Source organism: Pinus tabuliformis, chromosome 8 (assembly GCF_031772625.1).
Source record: "Pinus tabuliformis cultivar Carrire ecotype Pingquan chromosome 8, CPIR1, whole genome shotgun sequence".
Taxonomy (NCBI): Eukaryota; Viridiplantae; Streptophyta; class Pinopsida; order Pinales; family Pinaceae; genus Pinus; species Pinus tabuliformis.
Genome location: NC_142294.1, coordinates 1,602,951,482 through 1,602,974,755, shown reverse-complemented (window position 1 = coordinate 1,602,974,755; position 23,274 = coordinate 1,602,951,482).

Below are 23,274 nucleotides of genomic sequence, written 5' to 3'. Positions count from 1 at the left end.
GTTGTTGAGGTATGTTACTTATCTTAAGGAGGAGAAGTTAAGATTCATAGATTCATCAGTGGGTTTCCAGTAGTGTTCAAAGACAAGATTGAGTTTGATGAACCTAGATTGTTGGAGGAAGCCATCAGAAATTTAAACCATTGTTATGAGTAATTGAAGCATAGGTTTGAATCCAAATAGGATTGGAAAGGTAATGACAAGACTAACATAAAATGGGATAAGAAGAGAGGAAGAATACAGGACACAGGTAACAAAGAGAATGCAACATCGCACAAGAAGTTCAATGTATCTAACAAAGGATAGAGATTTCAGTTTGAGGAGAAGAACATGGGCGATGGAAGGAAGTCTTTACAATGTTGGACTTGTGGCAAATATCATTACAGGAGAGATTGTATACAACATCAGGGTGACAGAACATAGATCTACATTTCTAGGGAGGCACAAATGGTTGGGAATTTTGGACAAAGTATTCCTTGGATTTATGCAGTGTTGGATAATAGGAAGGCAGACAACCAAGCATCTATTATCGAGATGGACAGTAATATTTGTGATCAAGCTGTTTCTATTTTGATTGACCCTAGATCTAATTATAATTATGTTAATCCCGACCTCATGGATAAGTGTGGTTTGAATAAAGAAGTGCATGCATAGTCTTGGTTAGTGCAGTTGGCTACATGTACTAAGAAAAGGGTTCATCATTGGGTATGATATTGTGAATTTCAGTTGAATGGTATGCCAAAATCAACACATATGAATGTGATTCCATTGGGAACATAAAATATGTTGTTGGGTACAAATTGGTGGTACCTTCATAGGACTAAGGTGGATTTTTATGAAAATTCTATTGAATGCTTAGATGATAATGGGAAGCAAAGAATCTTACAGTGTAGAAAGAAGGCAACATTAGTTAGAATGGTTACAACTATGTAGGAAAATCATAGTCGCACGAAAGGGTGTGTATTGTTTGCAATGCATATTTCTAGTGACAAACGTAAGGATGTTGAGGACGCGAAGGCCTTCAAGAGGTACCTAGTTTTATAGTAGTTTTAGGATGTGTTCCCAGTAGAGATTTCAGATTTACCACATCACAAGGAAGTGAAATTATCTATTGAGTTGGTACCAGGAGCAACACCGAAATCAAAGGCACCTTACATGATGAGCACTCCAAAGTAAGTGGAATTGAAGTTGCAGTTGAAGGAAATGTTGGACAATGGATACTTAGGACAAGTGTGTCACCTTGGGGTGAAGCAATGTTGTTCATGAAGAAGAAGGATGGTACTCTCAGGTTGTGTATTGATTACAGGCAAAAGAACAAGGTAATGATTAAGAATAGGTATCCATTGTCGAGGATTGATGACTTGTTTGATCAGTTGAAGGGAGAAACAATGTTCTCGAAGATTCATTTGAGATTAGGATACCATCATGTACGCATCAAAGAAGCGGATATATACAAGACTACTTTCTGGATCAGGTATGGGAATTATGAGTGTTATAACCCATTTTCCACTCCATTATAGTAAGAGAAACAAGGCCTTTGTGTTGTAGAGGACATATTTGCAAGAACGCCAAGGCAGACATGAAAGAAGGAGCCTGGGGAATATATTCAACAATACTGTAATACTAAGTGATCCTTGCAGAAGGATCATTTGTCGTCTTATGAAGAACACCCTTGGGGGGGTGATAGGCAGGTTCCATAGGCTTATCCAAAGTGAGAGGTCTAATGGAGGTAGGTGGACCTGGTGAGTCCTTTGAGAAAGAACTCGACTCAGGAACATCATAGGATTTATCTCGCATAATAAAATTTACATATTCCTTGCACATAAAGACATATGAACTATGGGGGGATGAGAAGATGACCCCTCATTACCCCGTTGTGAAAGTAAAGGAGGTTGGGAAACCATCTCTTTCTGAGATTGTGTAGGGAATGGATGAGTCAAAACAATAGGCTATTGAGTAGATGGTGGTGAAAGAAGCCTATGGACTTCATCCATTTGAGGGCACTCATGAGTGAGGTGGTCACCTTAACAAATTTTACAAGGGAACTTGACTTTATGATGATGTTCACTGGTGACCCCCCTTGATTTTGAGGGTTGGTTTGGGATTCCTGAGCATTTTGGTTCTTTTGTTTATTTCTCTTATTATTATTTTTACCACCAGATTGTTGGTTGTTCTTTAGTTGAGTGGACTTCACCATTAGAACTTGATGTGGCTTGAGATGTTACAATCAATTTTCCAAGACGGGCAATAATTTGGCTCATGGAATCAAAAATAGACCCTATCATGCCATCAACATGTGGGCCAGGAACATGTTTGGGATGGTGAATAAAATGCCTAAGGGTATTAGGCAACACTTCATAGATCATACCCGACTATGAATAGATAATATCCAATTGTTGGGCAACTAAAATGGCTTCTTCCTTGGTAACAACTCGAAACATGGACACATCTTTGGTAATATGGGGCCGAAGAGAACAAATGAACCATTTATGTAATATTTCATCAGGTAACTTAATTCTCACTAACCTCTTGCGATGACGCCACGCATGAATGTGATAAAAAATTAACGTGCCATTATTTTGTTTGAAGTTGGATAACAGGTCAAATTCGATGTCAGACTGAGTATGAAACTAGAAGTGTGTCAAGAAGGTTTGAGCTAGGGAGGAAAAGTCACCGTAGGATGCAGTATCTAACTCGATATACCACTTTGTGGAATCCCTAGTTAACATATGTTGGAATAAGAAAAGCTTTATAGAATCATCCACCAAAGAATTAGATGAGAACGATAAGTGATAGGTGTTAATGTGAGTGGATGGATTCTCCCTAGGATTCCCTTCAAACTTGGGAATATTTGATTACAATTTGGCGAGCATGGGTGGCCACCAGGGATAATGATGGAAGGGGTCATTAGTCAATTTCTCTAAGTCCTGTAAATCAGGAAAGGATAGGAATGAATTATGGAATTGACTAAATGGATCAATAGACATGAGAAGCCCTTGACCAACCTTGTGGTCCCCCCTGTAAGAAGTAGAATGATGAATTTGCTGGTTAAAGAAAGGGTTCACCCTGACATAAGATTGATGTGGGCTAGAATGACTAGTAAATGGATGTTTCCCCATGGGGTATGTACCTCCAGAGAGAAAAGGACCCCGAGAGCATGGTTTCTTATAGGGTTGTACCCAAGAGTGAAAGAAGAATCACCCTGAGCAGTAGGACCGACATAAGGAGGATAACTCATGTGAGAGATGCCACTGGTAGCGGGGTTTCCCCTAGGTAAACTAGCCCCTTTAGGAAAAGTATTGGTAGGTGAAGTCACTCCAAAGAGCGAACTATACTAAGCTTATGACATACTAGAAGCAATGTTTCCCCTAGTCTAACCAAGAACAAATGATGATCCCCCCACATATTTCCAGAAGTAACCATGCCTAAGTGAGGAACAAGAACCGTTGGTTGAGAAAAGTTAGGTAAAAGGACTCTTAATCCTACCAGCTGACTAGGTTGAGGCACCATGGTCAACATAGAAGATGGTTTGGGCATGGAAACACTCGAGGAATTTTCATGAGCTATAGATGAGACTGGTGGAATGCCCCAAGAAGAAGTGAGAGGTGTGGATGAAGGAGTAGGTATAGCCACGCTAAGAGGCAGTAATGATGACATGGAAGCTAACACTACCGATGCAGAAGGTAAGGAGGTCTCAGACTCCACCATAGGATAGATAACTGAAAAAGATATGTAAGTGTAGGCCAGTGTAGAACTATTAGGGTTCAACTGCAACAACTCAGGTCCTAATGGATCAGTCAAAGGTTGGTTGGCAGAGAAGTAGAATCGTCTGCCAAGTATTAACATAACTTAGATCAGTACTAGAAGGACTAGATATAGACTCCAAGGCTATGTGTTGGTCTAAGTCTTGAGCATCAATAGACACTCTTCGTGTAGGAGTAATAAGTCCACCTCATTCAGGAGGAAAACCATGAAGACGACGTGACTATCAATGAACAAATTCAACCAGGGTGATAAATTATAAATTAAAAATGATTATGTTAGTGAAAACACCCTAAGGACAAAACTACTAACTTGGACCAAACAACACACACTAGAAACGTCCTAGAAGATAACACATGCAAACTAGAATACAAAGAAGCTGGCATTGGAACAATTATACTAGTGACTTGCTTCCCAACCCTTTTAGCTATGAACTTGGCACTAGTGCCCACACAAGATGTGGAACACCCCACGAGAGGACTGAGAGAGTATGACTAATATCTATCCCAAGTATAGAGAAGACAACCCTGACCCTGCACCTGTGTATGAGCCCTAAGAAGATAGGCCACTATGGTCACCACCGACATTAACATGACATGGGGGGATAGTTGTAGGACAAATCCACACCCAAGGGAAGGACACTTGAATCCCGAAAGGAGACAAGGTTGAAAGCCGTTGAGAGTTATCTCCCAAGTGGTCTCCAAGTGCTATAGAAAATGCTAATGACACCATTTGTATGCATGAAAATTCCACTATATCGTGCCACCCAAAAATAAGAGAAATGGGTCATGTCACCCCGCCTAGCTCAAGTGTGACCTTGTGCTTGAGCCTTTTGTGAGGAGGGCTTCCCATATTTCACTACTAAAAATCGATTTAACTCCCAACCACAAGATGCTAAGTTTATTTTGTATTCTTGGAGCAGTTAAATCACACCCCTATATGGAACACCCTAGCCTAAGCAAGTGTTGGTGTACTACCAATAAAAGTAAAAGACGAATCTAGTTAATTTTATTATTACAATGATTTTAAGTGGTTGTTATTTACACAAGTCGGATGCAATGTGAAACTAAGATGGTGTGAATGACTCTTTGTTAGTCACCCTAATGCAACTATATGCAATTTTCATTTTCACTTCGATGAATGCTAACTACAGGAGGGTAATATTTTTCATAATACGCCAATGCCTATTATGATGCACCTCTCACTAAATCTTCTTAAATGAAAAGTATCCAAAATTTTGTGAATTAATGAGACAAAAAAAACCGAAATGAAAATCAAAGTAACCAAGAAAATACCAAAGAAAATTTTCCAAATAAGAACTCAAAGCACTCCAAAAACGTCACAGTTAGGAAAACAAAGCCTAATCGAACAAACACACTCAAAGCAATCAAACCGAAAGCCAAAAGTGAAAGAAGGAAGGCAATGTCAACAAGGTAGGGCTGTAGCACAATGGCTCAACTAAGGCCAATGTTCTACAAAGGTCAAAACCAGACCCTAGAGGCAGGAAGGCCTAAACAAGATGAAATAAGGGTGATACAACGCAATGAAAACACACTCAAAATAACTTTTCTAGATGACAACTGCACAACCAATCACAACACCACTAATTGTGAAGAAACTGCCCAAAAGAGGAAGGAGATCACTCAACAAGAAGCGAGAAAGTGAGAAAAATCCACAAAAGTCTAAAACTAAAATGTAGATTAGGTCTAAATAGTCATTGAAAACAACCAATCAGATCTGAAAATGAGATTTAGAGGAAAAAATAAAGCCTCAACCCAAAGCATCCAACAAAACTTCAAGAGCACTTTGAAACAGAAAGGGTAATGGAAGACCATGGATAAACTGATCAAAACTTGCCATATAATTTTCGCCTTAAGCTTGCACAGTTAATCCGTTTTGACTTGTGGTCCCCAATCGATGCCATGGTTGCATTAAAAGTAGTAAAAGAAGGCCACACTACCATGGATAGATGAAACAAAAAATTAAATACGCTAGAAAACCATGTGGGAAGAGGGCACAAAGGGGTTGATACCAACATCAAAGATAATCATCAGGAGAGAAATAATAGCAAAGAGTTGGCTATAGTCTCGATTAGCATCAGAGATTCTATTTCCAGTGAGGCATCCTATAGAGAAAATACACTTTGAACAAGTGTCATGGAGCTACTGTGGATATCTTGCATACGCAACCGATTTATGATGCAAAAACCAACATAGGCACACGTGATAAAGAGAGATTTGAACTGAATACTGAACACTTATTGGAGAGTATGGGTGATGATACGAACTCAAAATCAAGGCATGATTCCATAAAAAATCAGGAGAATGATCATAAGCTCGATTCAAACATAAATAAGGAATGCAGGCTAGTTGATAACCAGTTAGTGTATGATGAAAACAACCCTTTGATAAGCCCTCTCGACATCAAAAAAAATCTTAACTGCGATAATGTCTATCTCGGTTCGAACATGGAATGCGTAGCATTTACAATGACATTAAGTTCACAATGGATACTGAGGAAAATGGCTGCATTCTATTCCTTGACATTCTTCTTACCAGGAAAGGAGATGGATCATTGGGTCACAATGTATACAGAAAAAAGACGCACATGGATAACTACCTCCATGCCGATTCTCATCACCATCCATCCTAGAATATGGGGGTTCTCAACACTCTCTTCACCAGAGATTTAAGGATATCTGACAAGGAACATGTACATGAGGAAATTGAATATATGAAAAATGTTTTCTTAAACACTGATTACAGTCATAAGGATATCAAAAAAGATATCATAAAAACCAAATGTAGAACTGCTTCTAGATCCCCCTCTTCCATCTCACAAACCATAATTGGAAAAACATATATCCCTTACATCCAGGGAGTCACCGACAATCTTGTCAGGGTCTTGAGAAAGAAAGGAATAGGTACCTCATTTAAACTGGTGAATACGATCCAGCATAAGATGAAATCTGTAAAAGGTGACCTAGATCACTTCAAGCAAAAATTTGAGTTCTCTTATGGTAAATGTTACATTGGTGAGACATGAAGATCCTTCAAAATCAAACTCAAAGAGCATGCTGCAGGGATCAAGAAAGGGAGAGTCAGAACCTCGACACTTTCTGAATGCTCTTCCAATACAAATCATCACATGTTCTCGGAAGACATGGAAATAATCTCTAGGGAGAACGACTATTACAAAAGAAATATGCGTGAGGCACTGGAAATCATGAAGCACCCCATCAATCTCAATAGAGATGGTGGAATTGAAGTAAACACTAGTTGGATATCCCTGCTCACACAAAGCTGCACCCCCAAACTAATCCCACTACCCTAAACACCTCTGCCATCTCTATCCCCTAATAAACACATGCCCCCCTTGTTAATTTTAATTTTAAGATATCATAAAATAATAATAATAATAATAATAGAGATAATTAAAATACATTTAATTAATATTTAAATATTTAAATATATTAAATTTACATTTGAATATATTAATATATTTAAATCAAAATATCATAAAATAATAATAATAATAAAGATAATTAAAATATATTAATTATAAATATATTTAATTAATATTTAAATATTTAAATATATTAAATTTACATTTGAATATATTAATATATTTAAACTGAAATTAATTAAGTATATTTAATAAATATATAATTCATATTAATTAAATGAGTTGTCTTTAGTGTGACTTTTTGGACTTTTCGGTGCCGGAATCCGACGAAAAAAATTGAGGTGAAATCTTGATTTGTGTTATTTAAACTGGTTTTTTGATTGTATGTATGGATTAAACACCCCGAAAAACCTCTAGGGCACTTCGATTGTGCAGGGATTACCCATCGAACTTGTGATTTCAATAAATTCTTGCCAGATTTTAGAGAAATTAGGCCAGAAAAACCAACTGGAAAAGCTTCCGAAAAGCCGCACTAAAGACAGCTCGTTAATTAAAATTTCATTAGTTTATTAGACTAAATCAAAATAAATCTCAAATTATAATAAATAAAAGGCATATTAATTTAAATACTTTAAATCAATAATTAAATATAGTAACACATTATAAGAGATATTTAGTGATATTAATATATTTAATTCATTAAAGTATTTAAATTAATATGAAATCATTATAACCATAATTTTAAAATTAAGCAATTTTATAATTAAAATAAAATAAAATAATAATATAATACTTTATCATAAAATTAAATTGACATATTATTAGGTTTTACCTACATTAATATTTCAATCTCTCATTGTCGACCCATTCTTTTGATCACTCTCTATTTATTGCTCCCTCTCTCTTCTACTTCTCCTCAAGCTTTGTCCCGACGATGGGTCTTGATATAGACTCGAAACGTTGGCATTCAAAAATGTCTACTGTGGAATTTTCGGCACGTCAAATTCAGAACAGATCAAATCAAACACACACAACAATTGATCAACAACAACAAACCATAGATCAAACATATCTCCAATAGATCAACAAAAGACAAGAATATCAATGCCCAATCAAAGACAAAAACTCCTCTCAATGAAGAATGACCAATCTAAGGAAATCAAGCAAACAAAAACCAATCTAGACCAGATCTAGCCAATAAGTAGAAGGCCCAAAATGAGTAAAAACATAAGTAAAAAATTCAAGAAGAAAAATTTATATTTTTAGGGCTAAAAGCCCAGACGCACGCACAACACAGGGGATAGAGTGGCCATATTTTCTCTCACTATTTGCAAGGGAGCATTTGGGATCTCCCAAACACATGGATGACTCCCCGTGGGAGCGTTTGGGGAAATAAATTTGACTAACTAACTTCAATCAACCATAAAATATACTCATATGAAGTCTGTTTTCAGTGATTTTTTTTTTTTGTTTTTGGACAAAATTATGAGAGAAATCCAGATCTGTGGTCAATTCAATCAAAGTTTGTGCAAAACATTCTAGAATTTGTTTTTAAATGCATAATCTATTATTCTCTCATATATAAAAAAAAAAAAAAAACTCTAGATCTGAGATGAACTCAGATCTAAAGCAAGTAAAATCAATGGAGATCAAAATGAATCCGAAAAACTACAAAGAACTGAATCGGAACAAGAAAAAACCAAAAAACATAAAGAAGAAGAAGAGATCTACAAACAAAGAGGGAAAAAGAAAAATTTTCTCATTGAAAGTACCACTTTTGTTTCATTTAATTATGCAAGAAGATATTGCTCCATGACCTCATTCCCAATTGAGATCACCAGATACCAAAAAAGAGTGGCTAATACAATCTAATAACAATCCCAAATCTAGATGGCCATGCATGCAATTTCGATGCAATTTCTAATGCTGCAAAGTATGATCCAAAACCTTGCCTCTTCACAAGTTGGAGAAGGGTTTTGGGCCTGATGCAAAATCCTTGCACTCTAATCAAGAGATCTCTTTCATCCACTTATGATCCAAAACCTACATGCAAATACAAGCAAACTGAGACAACAAGTGATCTTTTGCAAAATATCATTAGCTCGAAACATCTAGAAATCACACATATAATTACTGCAAAACTAATATAAGGGGAAGGAACATAGATTTATATTAACCATACAATTGAAAGTACATCAATATACCTTCTAGCAAAGGATATCCTCTCCTCAATCTTGTAGTATGGTCTCTTCTCCCAATAGAACAGAGCTCTTGTGCTACGGTTTGGATTCTTCCCTCTTACCCCCTTTCCTCTTAGTGAGATTATAAATGCTCATCCCATCCTTTGGGAGAATGTATCTAAACACCTAGGAGCTTGAGAAGTTAGGAAACTTCTACAATAATTGTCCCCTAACCAACTCATACATAAGTGGGTAAAGTTGATCTCCTTGGGAATGATAGACTCTAGAAGCATTTTTCAGAATTATGAGTTTCTTTTCTAAATTATCTCAATTATCAAATAATTATTATCTCATAATTATAATATTTTGGAAAATTAATTATGAGAAATTTCTCAATTATGTAATTCCACCCTTTTATCATGGGATAAATCTCACATAAGTAAAATAAAAGGTGAAAAGGGATGAACTTTAGCCAAATAACTGAGGTAAGTTGATATTGGGTTTCTCTTACTATAATGGAGTGGAAAATAGGATTACAACAGTGAGTTTGTTGTAGTTCCTTTTGGTCTAACTAATGCTCCAACTACTTTTATGTGTTTCATAAATAATGTGTTGCACTATTATCTGGACAAGTTTGTGATTGTATTCATTGATGATATAATGATATATTCTAAGAATGAGGAAGAACATGCTGAACACTTAGCAACAATGTTAAGGCTTCTAAGAGAGCATAAATTGTATGCCAAGCTTAGCAAATGCAGTTTCTTTAAGACAAAGGTACATTATTTGGGACATGTTGTCTCCAAGGAAGGCATAACAGTGGATCCAGAAAAGATATGAGCTACCATGGAATGGGAAGCTCCTAAGACTGTGGATGAGGTATGATCATTCATGGAATTAGTCGGTTATTACAAGAGTTTCATCAGGAACTTCTCACAAATTTATTATCCTATTACATTCTTTTTTTTTGTGAGCTTGGAAGGACTACATCTTCATCATGTCCAATATATCACCCCGATCAGGGTAGGGAATAATCCAGTGACTTCACATCAAGGAGTGCCTTAACAGATCACCCGATAAATATATATGCAAGACCTCATGGACACCTATCTTATTAAATTCTTGCAGAGGAAAAGAAAGAAATTTGAATTGACAAAGGAAAGTGCAACAAGTTTTGAACTGTCGAAGTAGTTGTTGAAAAATGCTCCAGTTCTAAATATTGCATATGCAAATAAAGAGTTTTTGGTGTTCACATATGCTTACAAGAGAGGAATTGGTGGGGTTCTCATGTAGGAAGGGCAAACAGTATTTTATGATTTAAGGAAACTAAATGAGCATGAGCTGAACTATGTGACACATGATATTGAGTTCGCAGTGATCATGCACACACTAAAGATGTGGAGGAACTATCTTCTGGGCAGGAGGTTCATTTTGATGAGTGATCACAATGGGTTGGGATATTTGTTCGACCAACTGAATATGAATTCTAGACAAGCTAGATGTTTGGCTATGATCAATGAGTTTGACTTTGAAATCAGTACATTAAGGGTAAAGAGAACATGGTTGTAGATTCTCTTAGTAGGAGAGTACAAGTAAATCATAAAGCGTCTATGATTTCTTATGGGATAGATTTATAGGATCAAATCTCATAGGAAGGATAACAAGATGATAGGTATAGGGAGCTTAACCATAGGTTACAAGAGTAGGTTGTAGGTGAACAGGATGTTGACTATCATCTCATAGTAGATGGTTTGGTGATATTTAGGGACAATATCTATGTGTAAGACAATGGTGAACCCAAGAAGATTATCTTGAGGGAATTTCATTCTAATCCATATTCAGGTCACCAGAGATATCAGAAGACATTGATAACTATGAAGAAGTTCTACTACTTTCCGAATTTGAAGAAAGAGGTGGCAAGGTTTGTTACAATATTTTTAGATTGTCGACCGATAAAGACAGAGTGTAAGCATCCAAGTGGTCTACTACAACCAATTCGAGAGTGGATATGGGTTGCCATTTCCATGGAATTTATTACTAGTTTGCTGAGGACATCTAGGCAACATGATTCTATTATGGTTGTGGTTGACAGGGTGACAAAGGTAGCACACTTTGTTCCATAAAGTATATGAATTCAGCTAGTGAAGTAGGACAGGTCTTCATCAAAGATATAATAAGGTTGCGTGGTGTTACGAAGAAGATTGTGTTAGACAAGGATACCAAGTCCACTTGTATGTTTTTGGAAAGAGTTATTTTTAGGTTTGGGTACAGAGTTGGACTTTATTACAACTTATCATCCACATACAAATGGATAGACAGAGAGGGTCAATAAGATTTTAGAGGACATGTTGAGGATGTATTTCATGCATCAACAATGAAAGTGGGAAGAATATCTTCCACTAATGGATCTTACACATAACAATGGGTATCAGGAAACCTTGAATATGATTCCATTTGAGGCACTTTATGGGTGGAGTTGTAATACTCCCATTAGTTGGAGTGATCAAGTGAACATGGTGTTGATAGAATGAATATGTTGGCATAGATGGAACATGAAATGCAAGTTATCAAGCATAATCTAAAGGAATCACAAGACAAGTACAAGAGCTATGAAAATCAACATAAGGTGTTTAAGGAGTTTTAGGTTGGGGAACAAGTGTACTTTTGCATCAAAACCAAGAAGAGATCCTTGAGGATTGGATAATGATCAAGTTGGAACCTCAATATTGTGGACATTTCAATATTCTTAAGAGGATCAGACTAGTAGCATACCAACTTGCATTGCCTCCAACAATGAAGTCCATCATGTTTTCCATGTGTCATTTCTTAAAAGATATGACATGCATATGTACATAGAGATAAATGAATTTTTCTTCTGTTCCTTCCAGATCGAGCAATATCAGTGGATTGCTAAATTGGAAGACGACCAAGGAAGGTGGAGGCTTGATCATGTCATCAGAGGGTTTGTGATAGAGTTCGCGATCGATACGTCGGTCAACTACAGTGAAGCAAAATGACACTTCTTCAAGGGACCACGAGGTAAGTATTTGAGATCTTTGAATATTTGGATTAATATGCTCTTGTGTGAAAAGCGGGTTATACAATTACCTTGATGTTTGTAGCTACGCGAAGTGCAAATTTATTCAGGGACAGAAGGAGAATAGGTCCTGAATATAGCCCGCTGATTGAGCCTCCTCTGAGTGATGACAAAGAAGTAGCATAAGCTTTGCTGTAGAGCACTGCCCAGCTAATAAGGCAAGGGTTCCCTATTGGGTTGTGTTATATTCTTTCCACGACTAGCCTACATAATTAACCAAGGGGTTAGAGGGGGGATGGAGCCCCCCCTTTGTTGCACCGATTGCGCAACGGGGGGGGGTTTGAGGGGGCGGGCAGCCCCCTTCTATGGGTTTGGGGTAGCGCCTTGGGGAAAATTTTTTTGGACCCTATATTAGGTTGGGTGGACCTACCTATGGTTTTGCGCATGGCTTTTCGCACATGGTTTTGGACGCGATGGTTTTCAGTCCATGGTTTTGGACGCGATGGTTTTCGGTCCATGGTATTGGATGCTTCGACATGTATAAATATGTATTGTAACATTGAAAGGAACATAATGAAAAAATCAAGTTGGTAGTCCCAGTTTTGGGATCCAGGAGAAAATATTTGTGTATATGTGTTTTATGTGTTATGCTCTCGCATTGTTTATGTTCTCTGTTTTAGAATTCATATGTAGTTAATTTTTGTACAGGGTTAAAACCTACTTTTGGTATGAGAGGTGTTTTGTCTTCAAGGGGACACCTTTGTTGTTGAGGGGTTTTGCTCAGGCCTGTGGTAGACCCTGTTCAGTGGGAGATCTGCGGGATCGATTCTCGTGGTGAAAGAAGATGGTGAGCAGTGGAAAGATAGAGATTGAGAAATTTAATGGTCAAAGTTTTGAGTTGTGGAAACTCAAGATGGATGATTTGTTGCTGGATAAAGATCAGTGGATCACAGTAGATCTGGGTACTAAACCAACGGGAGTGTCCGATGAAGAATGGAAGAAGTTGGATTGGAAGGTGAAGAGCACAATACGATTGTGTGTCTTAGATTCAGTATTGCTGAATGTATCAGGGGAAGCTACGGTGAAAGTTTTGTCGGACAAGTTAGGGACTTTGTACCAATCTAAGTCTTTGGTGAATAAACCGTTCTTGCAAAAAAAGCTGTATAACCTGAGGATGAAAGATGGAGACTCGGTGATAGAGCATCTAAATGCATTTAATACTATGGTAAGTCAGTTATTGTCTATTGATATTAAAATTTCAGGTGAAAACAAGTGCATCAGTTTGTTGTGTTCTCTACTAGATTTGTGGGATAGTCTAGTTATTGCAATAGGTAGCAATGAAACTGCCTTGTAGTTTGATGAAATAGTCTCATCCTTGCTAACGGACGAGATGAGACGGAAAAATATGGAGAGCCGGAATGGTAATGCCTTGTCTGTACGAGGACGGTCCTAGAATAGAAACAAAAATAATTCATCGAGTGGGAGATCTAAATCTAGAGGGAGATCGAAATCTCTAGGAGAACCTATAAAGGTGGTTTGCTGGAAATGTGGAAAGGAAGGGAACTAAAAAAGGGATTGTAAATCTAAAGCTCTTGAAAAAGGAAGGGGATCTGATGATGCTCCTCTTGCAGAGGAAAAAACCACCTCAGATGAAGGTGGGGATGTGTACCTAGCTTCTTCAAGTACAAATGTAGATCATGAGGCATGGTTGATTGAATCAGGTGAATCCTTTCACTTCACTCCCCATAGGGAGTGGTTCTGCGAGTATGAGAAATATGATGGCGGTGATGTCTTCTTGGGGGATGACAAGAAGGTTAGAATCGTTGGTCATGGAAAAGTAAAGTTGAAGTTGCAAGGTGGAAGGTTTAGAACACTTCAGGGTGTTCTGCATATTCTTGCATTAGCCAGAAATCTGATTTCTGTAAGCAAGCTGGATGATGCAGGTGTAAAAATAGTGTCCGAGAAGGATTCCTGCAAGATGGTTCTGGGAGAACTGGTATTGATGTGGGGAGTTATAATTGGAACTTTGTACAATTTGCAAGGTAGCATTGTTGTTGATGGGTGCAATAGTTCTGTGGTTCCTAAAAGTGGAGCAGAAAATCTAGTGGTCTCTGGAGAGAAGACCATGTTGTGGCATCAAAGGCTTGGACATATTGGAGAGAGGGGCCTTCGAATACTTCATGGTAAAGGCATGGTAGAAGGTACGAGTAATAGCTCTCTGGATTTTCATTTCTATGGAAATTGTGTATATGGGAAGCAGAATCGGGTGAGTTTCCCTTCTGGTGGTAAGAGGGTGAAACAGATATTAGAGCTTGTGCACAGTGACGTGTTTGGACCTGTGAAGGTTCCATCACTCGGTAAGTCTATGTATTTTGTATCATTTATAGATGACTTATCAAGGAATACATGGATATATTTCCTTAAGAAGAAATTTGAAGTCTTTGACAGGTTTAAAGGATTTAAGGCTCTGGTGGAAAACCAGATAGAGAAGAAGATAAATTTGTTGAGGACAGATAACGGTGGAGAGTTTTGCAAAAAGGAATTTGAAGAATTATGTAAGATGTGTGGTATAGCACAAAAAAAGACTACTCCATATACACCTAAGAAAAATGGAGTTGCAGAAAGAATGAACAAGACGTTGATGGAAAGGGAAAGAAGCATGCTCAGTGCTGCTGGGTTAGGACAAGAATTCTCGGTAGAGGTGGTGGCGAAAACATGTTACCTAGTCAATAGATCACCTTCATCAGTGTTGGAGGATAAGAATCCACAAGAGGTATGGACTGGTAAGAAACCCTCTCTTCACATCTGAGGATATTTGGATGTGATGCATATGTACATGTTCTAAAGGAGAAAAGAACCAAGTTGGATAATAAATTTGAAAAGTGCATCTTTATTGGGTATAAGGATGGTTTAAAGGGTTATAATATTTGGAACCCAGTAACAAGGAAGGTTGTGCATAGCCAAGATGTGGTGTTCAGAGAGGTGAAAGATATTATTAAACTTGAAGTCCCATCAAAGGAACCTGAGAAGATAGAGTTTGAGCTTAAGGAGGAAGAATCATACTCTACATTAGAAGAGGAATCACAAGATGAAGAGCCAAAAACTCCAGGTGTGAGAAGATCAGTTCGAGAAAAAAAGCAACCAGAAAGGTATAGTCCATCTACTTTTTGTTCAAATTTTTCTTTATCTATTACTGATGATGATCCCAGAACTGTGAAGGAAGTAGTAGATTCGAAGGATGGAAAACTCTGGAAAGAGGCCATGGTTGATGAAATGACATCTTTGCACAAAAATGAGGCTTGGGATCTCGTGGAGTTGCAGGCTAGAAGGAAACCCATTGGCATCAAATGGGTGTTCAAGAAGAAGACAAATGCAGAAGGAAAGGTGGAGAAATACAAGGCTCGGTTGGTAGCAAAAGGTTATTCCCATGTGTTAGTGTCAGTCTTTGCAGCCTTCCTCCAGTGATCAAACATGCTCTTACAAAGTGATTTTAAGGTGTCAAGGTCAAATTTTGTCATTTCAGTGAGTCTTCAAGCAAAATTTGGTCACTAGGCATTAGGTCTAGGGTTTGCTTTTACTCCTTTCAAAGTTGTCCAAATGTCGGTCCATGTCACCATTCAACTGAGTGCACCATCATTCAGAGGGTTTTCATCATCATGTCAGGGTCCAATGGGTCATTTTACACCTTGTTCATGCTTCAGTTGCGCCTAGGTAAAGTTCATTTCCCTCTCTTAGGGTTTTGAAGGTAATTTCTCTTGGATGATCAAATCATTAGCAAAACTTGTATCTGGATGTTCATACACCTTCCCTTATCCTTAATGTACCTTATTAAACACTTACCATCACTGAGATCCCCAAATTCCTCATTTTTGCACAAACCCTAGTTTCTTGCTACAACTTGACAATTTTCTAGACTAGGCCTGTGTTTTGCCCTTTTGGACCCCTTCCCCTCACTCAATATTTGAAATTCCACTTTCCCCTACTTCCTACCATCCCTCCCTACTTCCCAAAATTTTCTCAATAATTTAGAAGCCTGATTTCACTCACAAACTCTCCCAAATTGCAAAATTTTCTCAATCTTCTTGTGTTCAAGTAAGTTAACATTTCTCCCATGACCAATGAATGAGTTACCTTAGTGTTTATGGTGATTTAGTGAGAAAATTTTCAAACCCTACCTCACAATTTTTCCTCAAAAACAATTTCTTAGGGTTTGCAGTTTGAGTTTTTGTTGTCAATTCCACTTCATCACTCCCTCCCTGATTTATTTTCCAGTTTCATAAACCCATTCCCTAACCCCATATCCCTAATTCTCATTATCCCAAACCCTAGCTACATGTTCCTAAACCCTAATTTCTGTCCCAAAGAGCCTAAATACTATTCCTTAAACCCCTTATTCCCCAAATCCTGTTAACAAACATTCCCAAAACCCCTCATATCCTCTCTCTCCACAGTCCGTTATACATTTTCATACATTTGGCAGCAAAAGATCAACGTCACTTAAATCTCTTCATACTCATCCAAGACAACACAAACAGTTGGAAAACATGGAATTTGATCCTTCCTATGACTGAGATGAAGAGACACACAGTGACTCTCCTACAGAAATGCATGCACCAAGGAGGCCTCGCAAAAGTGGAAAACATAACTGGGTGGAGCTCACTTCACTTGAGAAAGAGATCAATTCCAATCGGGAATCATGGCCTGAAAGAGCCAATATCCACTTACAGAGGTTGTTGGACAAGGCCAACAAGGAGAAGACATTATTGAGACATATGGCATATCATTACATGGTGAGAAACAAAGTCCGCAAGGCGAGAATCAGGAGCTTAAAGGAAAAATTGAAGAAGGCATCAAAGAGGCAAAAGGAGCATGAAGGACTTCAGATATTGGCTGAGGCTTCCTTGGCCCAACACAATGCTTGATGAAGAAGGCTCAGCCAAAATTTCAAAAAATTTGGCACACTTTTTGCATTTTTGAAAATTTTGGCACAAAAACAGAATTTTCTACCCTATGCGTCGCGCTACGCGGCGCTCGCTTTTTCTAGGAGCCTTCAACTGACAAAAACTTAGCATTTTTGGATTTGGCATGGAAAAATATGTTTTTATACTAATGGCCAAGAAATTTGAACAGGTTTTTAGCCCTCAAAAAGGTCCAAAACACTCAAAAAATGACCTTACTGCCCTTATTTTGACACATAGGGAGCAGTGTTGGGAGAACTGACTTTTGGAGGGGAAAATGGAGGCCAAATTGAAAAAATCCACTTGGGTTGGAAAGTAGACAGGTAGACATTTCCAACAAGCACACTTGGAGCGAATTTGGACACCGGAAAGGCCTTCAAAAGTGGGTCCAAACAGGCGCTATGCATAGAGAATCAGGCACGACGCATAGAGGAAATTTGGCCCAGTTTGACCAGGAATGCTCTGTTTTTCGCCCAGCTTTTGCTAGTTTGACTTTTTCACATGCTTAGTGTCAAATTTGTGATGTAATTTAATATAAATTGATGGATCATGATGTAAATATGTCAAATTTTCACTCATGGAGGTAGATTCATCCATAAAAAGTTAGTTTGCAACTGAATGAATCAGTTCCCTAGTTTTTAGAGGCATGCTGTTCCACTGCCTAATTTGTAGTTCTCAGTTTAGAATTAGTTGGAACAACTCCTAAACTCATGAGCTTGACCCCTGGAGGCTAGGATGAGTTGTTGTTTTCCTATATCTTATGTTTTTTTAGTCATTAGCATGGTTAGACTTTTGAGAAAGCCTTGAGATTCATTGTACACTCATATCAGCATTTTGGCTAAGGAATTGAGACCAGGATTTGCAACACTCTTTGGGATCCATGTGGAAATTTGTCTTGGTACAATGCTTTCCTTTGTAATTGTGAATTTATTTAAGTGATTGTATGCCATTATCTCTCTTATTTCTTCTCAGCTAAATCAAACAAGAGTGTAAGTAGAATCCATTGAAATTGTAGTGCTCTACTTGAGGTTTGCTTTAGTCTTTGATGTTTTCATCTGTTTGGAGAGGATCCATGAGTTTTCTTGCCCTCTTCAGCTCCTCACCTATCTAATCCTTCCACCTCATTCAATTTTAAGTGCCAAAAACAATTGCCTACCTTGCCACATTGAGATATTTGCAAGACTGAGCCTCAATCACCGCACCCAAAATCTACCTTTCCATCTGAGCCAACAAAAACATCATTTTATTCAATCAAAATTTTTCACATATATACCTAGCCTAAGATCAATATTTCTATCAGTCATATCAAGCCCTCATCAATCATAATTTGCTGAGATTGACTCGGAGAGAGCCCTCTCCTGACCTGGTAGGGCTAGCTACCAGGTTGAGCGTGGTTTGATGTTGGCCCTGGATCCTACCTTTTCAGCCTGAGGTAAATATAGGCACTAACATAATGGCGACTCCACTGGGGAAGAAAAGTTTATTTGTTTGTTAGTGTTTTTGCTTTATAAACTACAGATGGAGTCAGAAGTTAGCCAGGTAGCCTTCGAAATGTTCTTGCTTTGCATTAGCAAAAGTAGATAAAAGTTGCTTCAGTCAATCTCCAGTCTAGTCTTATAAGTTGAACATCTGACTTCCAAATTGCCCTAGTAACTTGTATCAAGTTCAAATCTGATTGTTGATGGTGGAAAACGATCAGACACCAGAAAGGTTGAAATCATTCACCTGGTGATTCCAAATCATTTTCGAGATCAGATCCGAAGACTCCACTGGAGGATGAACCAGACCAGTAGAAACATGAAAGGACAATATGGAAAGATCAGGTATTCAAGTTGGAATTCCATCCAAGACATTTTGTTCTTTGTTGTAAATTATTTCTTCTCTTTTCCCGAGAATGTCAAGAAGGCTTTGCAAAGTATATTGTGCTTGAGAAAAGATCCTAGGCCTGCAGTTGATTCTTTCTCTTTGAAGATTGTAAATACCAAAAATTCGTATGCCTTTGATCTTGATCAAGACCCTTCTTCTGAATCTTGTGATGACCATCTTCAAACTGATGAACCTTAAGAGACCAAGACTGATTCTGCAACATTTGTACATACCCCTATACCTTGTAAAATTCCAGATCGATACAAGCCTCTGATTTTACCTCCTATATTCCATGCTTTCCCTAAACATCATGACCTATATATACCAAGATTTGATGGTGAACGTGACAACATCACTGCTGAGAGACATGTTATAAATTTTGAGTCTTTTCTTGACCTTTTTGAAGTTAATGAAGAAGATGTCAGCATTAGGATTTTTGCTCTTTCGTTTCAAGGCAAAGTCAAGAGTTGGCTCAAAAACCTGCCTGATGTGAGCATCTCAAATTTCTAGCAGTTTGTCAAAGTTTTCCTCGATAGGTGGGTGGTAAGACAGAACCCTTTCTTGATTATAGAAGAGTATAACCAGCTGAAAAGATTGCCAAGGGAGAGAGTACAACAATTTTCTGCCAGATTTAACCAAGTTTATTTTTCGATGCCGGTTAATATAAGACCTCCTCTTGGATCCGCTCTCTTGCACTACCCAGGTGTCTTTGATCCAGAAATGGAGTTCTAGCCGAGAGAAAGGAATCTTGCAACACTTGAAGAGATGCAAAATAGTGTAGTAGATGTAGAGGCTCATTTGCTGATTCGAAGGGCAAAGTTGAAGGAAGAAGAGATGAAAAACATAGATCCGAAGGAATCAACATCTTTAGAGGTAAAGATTGACATTTTGGTAAGTGTAGTGGAAGAGATGATGCAAATTATCACCACAAGGAATGAGTATGATGTTCAAGCCCATGGCTTGCTGATTGAAGAAGAACAAGTTGCTGATCCAAAACATCTTCTTTCTTATCCCAGTTGTCATAGATCTGATAATGATTGTCTTATAGATCATCTTGGAGAAGAGAGATCTATTGATATGACATGTATGCTTGATGATGTGTTTTATATTGATGATTTGCCTCAGTTTGACCAGTATGATGACGATTATGTTCTCCAAATAGAAGCTAATCTTGCAGACAAATCAACAGCTAGTTTGTGGGAGGAGGAAGTTCACTTACAGCAGCTCGAATACAGTGATCAACTGATGCATATCAGCTATGAGAGTGACGAGGAATGTGCAACAAATTTTGAAGTAAGTGAAGGATCTTTGCCTTTTTGTTTTGATTCTTTTCAGTTCATCAGAGAAAACTTCCATGCAATCAGAAATCAACTGTCGACAAGTCTTGATTTGGACCATCTTGAGGGCAATGAAAACCTTGTTCAAGACTTCTCACATCTAGATTTGCAGCCCCCGAATGCCATTGATTGTCAAGTTGCATATGAGGACTTGGAAGTTTGCACATACGATCAAATGATACAAGATGATTCCGTACCTTTCTGTTTTGAATCATTTCAGTTTTTGAAGGGAAAACTGCATAGTATATCTTCAAATGAACAGCCTGTAGGAAATCACGTAATCTCATTGGAACCAATAGAAAATGGGTTGTAGCAATCTTTTCAGGTTTTTCATGATCCAATAGCTGATGTTTTGGATGATGTCTACAGTCAAAGTCCTTCTCCATTGACTATATGTGAGCTTGAAATGTGTACTGATACAGACTTGATCCGGCAGCCGGTTTCTTTGTCATTTTTAGCAAGAGTCTCATCAAAAAGCTCAGATGAAAGATTGCATTCATGGAATGAGGAGAAGGGAAGTAATCCATTGGATGAGCTAAGTCCCAGTGTGCATGAACTTCAAGATCCTTATGCAGTGTTTTTGGAGGCTGATAGAGAATCCATCTCATTCAACAAATCTATTTCTAAGTTTTCATGGGAGTTGCCTTTCAGTAGTTCTCTCTTTTTGTTCATAAGCGAGCACTTGCGGAGAATTCAAACAATAACCAGAATACTTACTTGGTTGCATTGGTTGTTTCATTTCACTTGATCAGGTGATGAATGGAACAACTATCATAGGTTGTATTGAATAAGCTTCATATTGAGCATCATTTCCAGTTTGTCAGTTGTGTTTAAGTATCGAGTTAGTTTTTAGTTGAGTGAGAGTCAATTTGTGTCATCGAGTCATTAGTTTTCAGTCATGCATTTCAGCTTGAGCTTTTGACTCCATTGCTCAATGGATGAAGGCACTGTCTGCTTTCCAAAGATCTTTAGTTCTTGGCACCTCCAAGGAGCTACCATCCCCATTGGAGCCAATGTTAGTGTCAGTCTTGGAAGCCTTCCTCCAGTGATCAAACATGCTCTTACAAAGTGATTTTAAAGTGTCAAGGTCAAATTTGGTCACTAGGCATTAGGTCTAGGGTTTGCTTTTAATCCTTTCAAAGTTGTCCAAATTTCGGTCCATGTCACCATTCAGCTGAGTTCACCATCATTCAGAGGGTTGTCATCATCATGTCAGGGTCCAATGGGTCATTTTACACCTTGTTCATGCTTCAATTGCGCCTAGGTAAAGTTCATTTCCCTCTGTTAAGGTTTTGAAGGTAATTTATCTTGGATGATCAAATCATTAGAAAAACTTGTATCCAGATGTTCATACACCTTCCCCTATCCTTAATGTACCTTATTCAACACTTCCCATCACTGAGATCCCCTGAATTCCTCATTTTTGCACAAACCCTAGTTTCTTGCTACAACTTGACAATTTTCTAGACTAGGCCTGTGTTTTGCCCTTTTGGACCCCTTCCCCTCACTCAATCTTTGAAATTCCACTTTCCCCTACTTCCTAACATCCTTCCCTACTTCCCAAAATTTTCTCAAGAATTTAGAAGCCTGATTTCACTCACAAACTCTCCCAAATTGCAAAATTTGCTCAATCTTCTTGTGTTCAAGTAAGTTAACATTTCTCCCATGACCAATGAATGAGTTACCTTGGTGTTTATGGTGATTTAGTGAGAAATTTTTCAAACCCTACCTCCTTACAATTTTTCCTCAAAAACAATTGCTTAGGGTTTGCAGTTTGAGTTTTTGTTGTCAAGTCCACTTCATCACTCCCTCCCTGATTTATTTTCCAGTTTCATAAACCCATTCCCTAACCCCATATCCCTAATTCTCATTATCCCAAACCCTAGCTACATGTTCCTAAACCCTAATTGCTGTCCCAAAGAGCCTAAATACTATTCCTTAAACCCCTTATTCCCCAAATCCTGTTAACAAACATTCCCAAAACCCCTCATATCCTCTCCCTCCACAGTCCCTTATACATTTTCATACATTTGGCAGCAAAAGATCAAAGACACTTAAATCTCTTCATACTCATCCAAGACAACACAAACAGTTGGCAAACATGGAATCTGATCCTTCCTATGACCGAGATGAAGAGACACATAGTGACTCTCCTACAGAAATGCATGCACCAAGGAGGCCTCGCAAAAGTGGAAAACATAACCGGGTGGAGCTCACTTCACTTGAGCAAGAGATCAATGCCAATCGGGAATCATGGCTTGAAAGAGCCAATATCCACTTAGAGAGGTTGTTGGAGAAGGCCAACAAGGAGAAGACATTATTGAGACATATGGCATATCATTACATGGCGAGAAACAAAGTCTGCAAGGCGAGAATCAGGAGCTTAAAGGAAAAATTGAAGAAGGCATCAAAGAGGCAAAAGGAGCATGAAGGACTTCAGATATTGGCTGAGGCTTCCTTGGCCCAAAAAAATGCTTGACGAAGAAGGCTCAGCCCAAATTTCAAAATATTTGGGTCACTTTTTGCATTTTTGAAAATTTTGGCACAAAAAACAGAATTTTCTGCCCTATGTGCCGTGCCACATGGCGCTCACTTTTTCCAGGAGCCTTCAAATGACAAAAACTTAGCATTTTTAGATTTGGCATGGAAAAATATGTTTTCCTACCAATGACCAAGAAATTTGGACAGGTTTTGAGCCCTCAAAAAGGTCAAAAACACTAAAAAAATGACCT